The sequence below is a fragment of the Desmodus rotundus genome, chromosome 11, assembly GCF_022682495.2.
Source record: "Desmodus rotundus isolate HL8 chromosome 11, HLdesRot8A.1, whole genome shotgun sequence".
NCBI classification, from domain to species: Eukaryota; Metazoa; Chordata; class Mammalia; order Chiroptera; family Phyllostomidae; genus Desmodus; species Desmodus rotundus.
The window spans coordinates 78,926,817-78,935,279 of record NC_071397.1 but is presented as its reverse complement, the minus strand read 5'-3'; the positions used below and the strand labels follow the sequence as shown (position 1 = coordinate 78,935,279).

Genomic DNA, 8,463 nt, shown 5'->3' with positions numbered 1-8,463 from the left:
AAGCCTTCTTATCGATTCTAAGAACATTTGGAATAAAGAGATCTCTAACAAAATGAAGAACACAAGCCTCAACTAAAGAGTTTTTAAATTTTAAAAAAAGTGCTGAGTGGAAGCTACAAAATGTGCTTCAGCAGGTTCCAGACTCACATCTGGGGCTTGTCAGGGTTCTGTCTTCTCCGTGGGACTCATCATTGTTTGCGTCGTACTAGTTCTTGGTCTCCAAACACACTGGGCCAGACATAGCAACTTAGTTATACATGTACAAGAATTACATTATATATTAATGTATGTTAGATTATTACACTACATACTAATAAGTGGCAAATAATTATTTTTCCAGTTACGTGTATATTCATTTCAAAAGTTACTATATTTCAAATGGAAATCATCTTGCTCCAAGAAGTCTATGTTCTTACCTATTTCCCTCTTGTAAACTGGCATCACAGTCATCTCATTCACCTAGAGGGGAATTTTCTTAAAGATGTTGTTTATTTATTTATTTAGAGGTAGGGGGAGGCAGGGAGAAAGAGAAGGAGAGGAAGATCGATGTGAGAGAGAAACATCGATGAGCTGCCTCTCCTGCGCGCCTCTTCGGGGCACTGAGCCCACAGCCCGGGCCTGTGCTCTGACCAGGACCCAGCCACCGACCTCTCCCTCTGTGGGCTGGTGCCCAAGCCACGGAGCCACATCGCTCAGGGCTCCCCTGGAGGGAAATCTGAACTCAGCACAGATTTCACTCAGTGCTTTAATTCTCACAGTCTGTGTGTCCATCCCTATGTCTTGTAGACCCTCGAATACTGTCTGCCCTCCTCACCATTACAAGTTTAACTCAGGTTCTAATTAACTCCCAGGCCTTTTGCCATAGTTTCCTCATCGGCGATTTTAAAACCTGGATGTCAGTCATAATCGCTTTGGTCATTTTCTGAAAATAGAGCTACCCAGCCCCAGTCCCCACATCACAGCTACTAAAACATCATGTCAGGAAAGTACCTAGAACACTCACAATGGTTAGTGAAAGCCATGTGGTGGCTTCTGAAAAATGTTCACCAGTATCCTCGCTGTTACAGCATTCACAGCGCGTTTCTTGTAGAAACACACTCTCACTTGTCCTGCTCTCTTCTTTCCTCTTCCCGAAGGGGAGAGTACATCCTCTTAATGTGACAGAAAGAAACCCCAGTCCACAGTGCTGCAGTCCAGCCCAGAAACGCCTCGGACCTGAGACCGTTGCTAGTAATGGACTGTGCAGGTCGAAGGCAAAATGAGGGCATTATGAGTTAGAAATGATCCCGCTAAACTTAGCATAATTGAGAATCTAATTGCAACACGAAGTAATGAAATCATATTCCTCAAAATATAATTTATCTTTTTCATGGACTTCATGGTTAATTTGTTACTGATTGTTTAAAATAAGGATCTCTGTCAGTTTTTCTGAGAGAGTTTGGACCTAGCGCTGGAAACGAGAGTCGTGTGAGACTCAGAATTACCTGCATTAAATGAGCCTCTGCTCAGGCACCGGGGGAAATCCCTTAGACGTAGCCAAAATTCCTCCCCAGTTCATTGTACTCCCATTTGGTCATCTTTGCAGAACCGTGTTCTCCAAAAATAGAAAAATTTTAAAAGTAGGTGAAAAAACTTTAAAAATTTTTAATAAAGCTTATACTTATCAGAATTATTTTTTTTTCCACAGTGGCTTTCAAGACAGTTTTTAAAAAAGAAATTTACAGCTGGCTCCTTGGGCAGCTCAGCTGTCATTGAGGAAGAGGTGCCACCTGGTGGACGAATGAAAAATGACTCGATGCACTGACAAACCACTAGTTGTCATTACGTTTGTTTTCTTGCCTTTGGAAGAATTGAGCTCATAAGGGCTTCCCCGTTTCATTTTCATTTGCGTACAATAGACACGTGCAAATGCTCCTTTTGCAACATCTGGAATCTCTGGGAAACCAGGACAGAATACTAATTTTAGCTTCTTTTGGAGTGAATTGGGGCTACAGGGTCATCTTCTGGTAGAGCTTCCACCTTGCAAAGAGAGTGCTAATTTTCTCTGGAAAAATTCCAAAGTAAGAATTAAGAATGATTTGAATATTGTTAGACAGTTGGGTGGGCATCTGAGGATCTACATAAAAATCTTAATGCAACCCTTATAGAATTTCATATTTTCTATTCATATTATGTAGGAAGAACTAGGAAACTTATCTTAATATAGTCTTTTAAAAGACATTGGTTTTGACCCCAAATATTGTTTCCTTCAATCTCTTATCTCATGTCACTAGTGGAATCCATTGAACGTGATGACGTGACCAAATGTTTCTAGCCACTTCAAATTGAAACAAACAAATAACAAGACATCTCCAAATTTATTGTTAATGTCCATTTATGAGAAATACTGCTACAGCCATATTTTATGTCTCAAGAATCTTTAGCAGGTGTCTGGCATAATAATATTGGTTTCATTGAATTTTGTTGAGTGAATAGGAAGCTTCACATTATACTACCTGCCTGCAAGGGTTCATAATCCTTCCCAGGAAACAGATGAGTTAGGTAATGAGAGCTGTGTAAATCAATGTTTGTATTTTAAATGTACTTGAGGAGATATTATTATATTAAACAGTATTTAGTGCAAAATACATTAGTTCAGGTACATCACTGCCTACGAACTGTCTAAAGAGAAAAGATAAAGTCCTTACTTTAGAAGTGCACTCACTAATGGGACTTCCAACCAAGATGGAGGCATGGGTAGATACACTTTGCCTCCCTGCACAACCAAAAGAAGGACAACAACAAATTTAAAAACAAAAAATAACCAGAACTGCAAGAAAATTGAACTGTATGAAAGTCCAACAACCAAGGATTTAAAGAAGAAACATTCATGCAAACCAGGTCACAATGCAGAGATGTGGGTTGCCCTGCCCTGGCAAATACATAAGTTTCCTCCCCTTAGTATGTAACAGGTGCACCCAGACAAAAAAAAATATGGCCCAAATGAAAGATTAGATCAAAGCTCCAGAAAAAAATACAACTAAGCTATGAAGAGATAGCCAACCAATCAGATACAGAGTTCAAAACACTGGTAATCAGGATGCTCACAGAAATGGTTGAGTATGGTCATAAAATAGAGGAAGAAGTGAAGGCTATGCAAAGTGAAACAAAGGAAAATTTACAGGGAACCAACAGTGAAGGGAAGGAAACCAGGACTCAAATCAATGGTTTGGAGCAGAAGGGAGAAATAAACATTCAACCAGAACAGAATGAAGAAACAAGAATTCAAAAAAATGAAGAGAGGCTTAGGGGCCTGCAGGACAACTTCAAATGTTCCAACATCCAAATCACAGGGATACAAGAAGGAGAAGAGGAAGAGCAAGAAATTGAAAACTTACTTGAAAACATAATGAAGGAGAACTTCCCTAATCTGGCAAAGGAAATAGACTTCCACGAAGTCCAGGAAGCTCAGAGTCCCAAAGAAGTTGGACTCAAGGAGGAACACACAAAGGCACATCATCATTATATTACTCAAGATTAAAGATAAGGAGAGAAGCTTAAAAGCAGCAAGAGCAAAGGAAAGACTTACCTACAAAGGAGTTCCCATAAGAATGTCAGATGATTTCTCAAAAGAAACTTTGCAGGCAAAAAGGGGCTGGAAAGAAGTATTTGAAGTCATGAAAGGCAAGGACCTACATCCAAGATTACTCTATCCAGCAAAGCTATCATTTAGAATGGAAGGGCAAATAAAGTGCTTCCCAGATAAGGTCAAGTTAGGGGAGTTCATCATCACCAAGTCCTTATTATATGAAATGTTAAAGGGACTTATGTAAGAAAAAGAAGATCAAAAATATGAGCAGTAAAATGACAACAAACTCACAACTATCAACAGCAGAACCTAAAAAAAAAACAAAAATAAAAGCAAAAACAAATTAAGCGAACAACTAGAACAGGAACAGAGTCACAGAAATGGAGATCACATAGAGCAGGGGTGTCAAACTCATTTTCACCGGGGGCCACATCAACCTCGCGGTTGCCTTCAAAGGGCTGAAGTAATTTTAGGACTGTATAAATGTAACTACTCCTTAACTGCTAAGGAGTTGAAAGTACATTCGGAAACACTTCGTTCAGCAACAGTAAAAGGTTTTTGTTTTTTTAATTACAGGAGTTCTCAGAGTCACCACATAATCCTCCTTGTAGTAATAATAGGAGTACTTCCTGTTAACATGTATTGGGCACATAGGCTATGCCAGGTATTTTACTAAAAGTGCAATATATGGCACCTGATTTCATGCCCACAAAATAATAAATAGGAGCAAGAGACTATTGTCGGTCCCATATAATGGGTGAGGAAGGAGAAACAGAGCTGTGTGGAAGAACTCTGAACATTATAAATCTGCATTGTTGAACTTGGAAGGCTTTTTGGTATGACAAATCATGAGATTACATGCTGGAATTACAAAAACGAATATTGAGAAGTACCATCTGTCAGGCTAAAGGGTTTTGTTTGTTTGTTTGTTTATTGTTTATGCTATTACCAGGCTAAAGGTTTTGAAGAGAATACTTAATTAGTCCTTGGGTATTTGTGCTCTCCCTTTGTTAGGACGAAAATAAAAAACAAGCCTCAGAGCAGGGATGCCTTACTTAAGGTCAGGCAGCAGACGAGTAAGGGGCCCCCAGGCTGCGCACCCATCCCAGCATTACCGGGTTCCACCCCATGCCACCACAGGCGGTCCTTGTTTGGGCTGTGTTCCCACTTCCTGCTTTCTGGGAGGCTGAATCTTGATTGGAAGTTTCCAGAAAGACTCTAGAGACCTGGAAAGAAGGGACCCAGGGGCACAGGTATGTTTTGTCAGCAGGAAGGCAGGTCTGTGGTCTGTTCAGGACACAGGAGAATGCAGTAAGGGTGAAGTGAGTGCTCCAGGGCGACCTGACTGAGGGGTAAGAAGTCATCTCAGGCCAAAGCAGAGAGCTAGAGGGAGTGGGGGTGGGGGTGGGGGGTGATGTGAGCAGACCCAAAGTCAAATGTTTGTGTTGGGGCTTGGAGTCAGCCCCGGCTAGGTAGTCTCACAGTGCCTGGACACCTCTGTGAGCACAGGGACAAAGTGACATTCACTCAGAGGGTTTGGGGAACCGGCAGGGCCATGACCGCTTTCTCACGGCGTGGGCCTGCTAGGCCTCTGTGGCGTGAGGCCCCCTGTGTGCGCTGTGCCTCTGCACTGGTCTTAGAGCCTTGGGCCCCTTCACCCTGTCCCTGAGACGGTGGATTGGAAAGGAGGGCAGCTTGGTGCAGAAAGGGTGGTCTTAAACAGCAGACCCAACGGACAACTGGGTGAGCACCAGGGGGCTTCGCTTCATTAGGAGGTTCCTTGGGCTCCAGTTGCAAATGCCAGGTGGAGCCTGTGCAAGAAAAATCCTCAAAAAGGATCTTTCTGTTTGTAGCTCACGGCTGGAATTAGTAGAGTGAAAAAGCTCTATTCACTGAAATTTCCACTGGTTGGTCATTACTAGAGAGTTAGAAGTTTAAGACACAGCAATTATAAATGCTCCTTGAGTGCCAAGGATAACTCACTCCAGAGATAGCAAAGAAACCAGTGTGCCGAAGGGAACCGTGAGCTGGGCCGACTGAGATATCTCGCTGGCCGGCGCTTGAGGAACTTCTGGTTAATTTTAGCACTTTTCCCAGTAGGAAATGCCATGTGTCCAGGGCACCTCTCCAGTCCACACCGGAATGCGGCTCCAGAGATGAGGGGAGCCCTGTTCTTATTTTGTCTGGCTGACTGATCGAGAAAAGGAACAGAATGTGCCTCTTCCACAGCTGCAGAAACCTCCTGTCCTGGCACCAGCTCTTCTAGGAGCAGGTCTGGTCCAGTACTATTAATATTCTGAAAGTTCTCTCACTCGTACAACTGGAGAGGTCAAACACTTTTTTCTTTCTATTATAGAACTACGGAAAAGCAGTAGCTACCACGTTTCTCAGGCTGGCCACGATGAACACCCCCAGAATGACGACAGTGGGTAAGGGACCACAATACCGAGACGTGGAGAGGGACTTTAAAGGACAGCATTGACTTCCTCTAACTCTGTAACCCATTCAGAGATAGGTTTCCCTAGCTGTCTGGAGCTTCATATTTGGCAGGGTTGAGTCTAATCTATTCTCCACAGGAGAAAGCAACTGGCTTCGTTAGTGCTGTCTGTTGAGGGTGCTGGGCCAGCAGAATGATGTCGAATGTGCTATAGAGCAATCCTAGTCTCACCCCAGCCTGTTGCAGCAAGGCTTCCCACTGCTTAGGGAGACTTCGAGGTGCGAGGAATGGCTCTTACATGACTTTAGGGCTCTGAACACATATCCACAGCAAATTTCTAAGAAGAAATTTAAATAGGAGAGCACAAAGATGAGATTTTGAAATTTATTCCCATAGATTTTTGAAAAAATACAATGATGATAAACTTTTTAGAAGGTGGCATAGTATACATTTTATTCAAAAGCATTTACATCCACACATTTTTTCACAGTTGGACATACAATGACAATTACATGTGTTACAGTCTACAGATGTGTTCAAATAGAAAAATATTTTTAACAGTAGTGTTTCATCTACAAAATTAGATTCGCTTCTGAATAGTATGTAAAGTTCAGTGAAGCCATTGCTTATCATCAGCTGGTGACAAAATGGTATCACAACGTTGGATCATGCTAATATTACATTGCTTTACGTAGCAGCTTACCTTCTTTGTGGTTGTCCTCCTTTACTTGTACTAGACATGTATCCTTTAGGAAAAAATGCATATATCCCGAGCACTGATACAGTATGATTTTTGAAAGCTAATACATCTGTTTTTTTTACATATATATGTAAAATATATATGATATACCTATATGATATATAAATATATGTGTATATATATACTAGAAAACAAACCAGCTTTCTTCCCTCAACTCCTCTTTCCATTCCAAAAGCAAGCAAGTGAACAAACAAAACGTATGTTTCCCTTGTGCGTGTCTGCATAAGAACTGTCAATTTCTACTAAGCATTCAAGCAAAAATGTATAAGCCTGTGAGTGAGAACTTGGAAAATGTCAAAGGAGTAATATTATCCTAGATGCCATATTTAATGCACATTATTATTATTATTTTTAATCCTCACCTGAGGACATTTTTTTCATTGCTTTTTAGAGAAAGAGGATGGGGAAGAGAGAGAAACATCTATGTGAGAAAGAAACATCAGTCGGTTGCCTGCCGCACAATCAGACACCCCAACTGGGGGTTGAACCCATATCTAGTCTTGTGCCCTGACTGGGAATCAAACCTGCAACCCTTTGGTTTACAGGACAGTGCTCCAACCGAGCCACACAAGACAGGGCTTATGTCATTTTTTAAATGTCCAGACAGGTATTTCACTTGCAGCCTAACACCCTACTCTACATGGTGTTCTGAAAAGAGCCACAGGTAGGCAGCTTCAGGGAGGCAGTAAGACCCTATACTTAAGGGAAAGAAAAGGGCTGAGTGAGGAAGAAGGACTGGTAGCTGCTGACCAGCTGTGTTTATCCACACTGAACTAATAAGTACAACGTAGGCAATACCTCCCGACTTTGGGGATTTGGCAGGATCATGTGGATAAAGGAAAAAATCAGGGACTCAGGAAGAAGAAAGGCCAATATTTGCTCTTGGTACCTGGCTGCTAAAACAATTTACGCAAATCACACTGGGTGAATAAAAGAGGCCAATGGGCGGAGCAGCAGCCTAGGAGGGGGATTGTCCCAAGACATGGAAGGAGTTTTCACATCCTGTTAAACCTGAAGCTAGTGTTATTTTTTGCAGTAAAGCTATGGAAAATACTGGAAGATTTGGGCAAGCAGTTTGAAAACAAAAAAATTCTGCTCTGTGTAATTGTATGCACCCCTGTTTGCCAGCAGAAGAGAAACAGCCCAGCTGAAGATCATTTCCTCTTGCTGTGGTGCCCATTTGCAATGATTGATTCTTAAAGGTCACCGACGGCTTGCCAGCACATTTTTGTACAAGGAGTCCAGCTTTCTGTTTGGATGTTATTCAGATACGCATGTGGCACCTGAGCAGCAAGGAGGAGACTGGGAAGAAAAGATTTGCTTTTGGCTCAATCACTGTCATCCTGGAAACTTCTATTCTGAGCGCTTTATTGGGCCTAATACCCCCAATCCCATAAAAAAATCTTTTGTAATATATTTTTAAAGATTTTATTTTTTATTTTTAGAGAGGAGGAAGGGAAGGAGAGAGGGAAACATCAATGTGTGGTTGCCCCTCGAGCACCCCCTACTGGGGACCTGGCCCAAAACCCAGGTATGTGCCCTGACTGGGAATCAAACCGGCAACCTTTTGGTTTGTAGACCTGTGCTCGGTCCACTGAGCCACACCAGCCAGGGCTCTTTTGTAATATTTTTAGACCATACTCTTAAATTTTTACCCTTTGCCTTCCCCCCAACTCTTTCATACTTTCCCCTTTCCTT

General features: G+C 42.0%; 1 long non-coding RNA gene across 1 annotated transcript; it reads left to right on the top strand.

Annotated features, from left to right (window-relative positions):
- Window positions 1-5,674: 5,674 nt before the first annotated feature.
- On the top strand, window positions 5,675-7,992 carry LOC123478879 (uncharacterized). The gene is made up of 3 exons (XR_006654284.3): window positions 5,675-5,840; window positions 5,925-5,997; window positions 7,802-7,992. It is a non-coding gene; the product is annotated as an uncharacterized lncRNA (long non-coding RNA).
- Window positions 7,993-8,463: the final 471 nt, after the last annotated feature.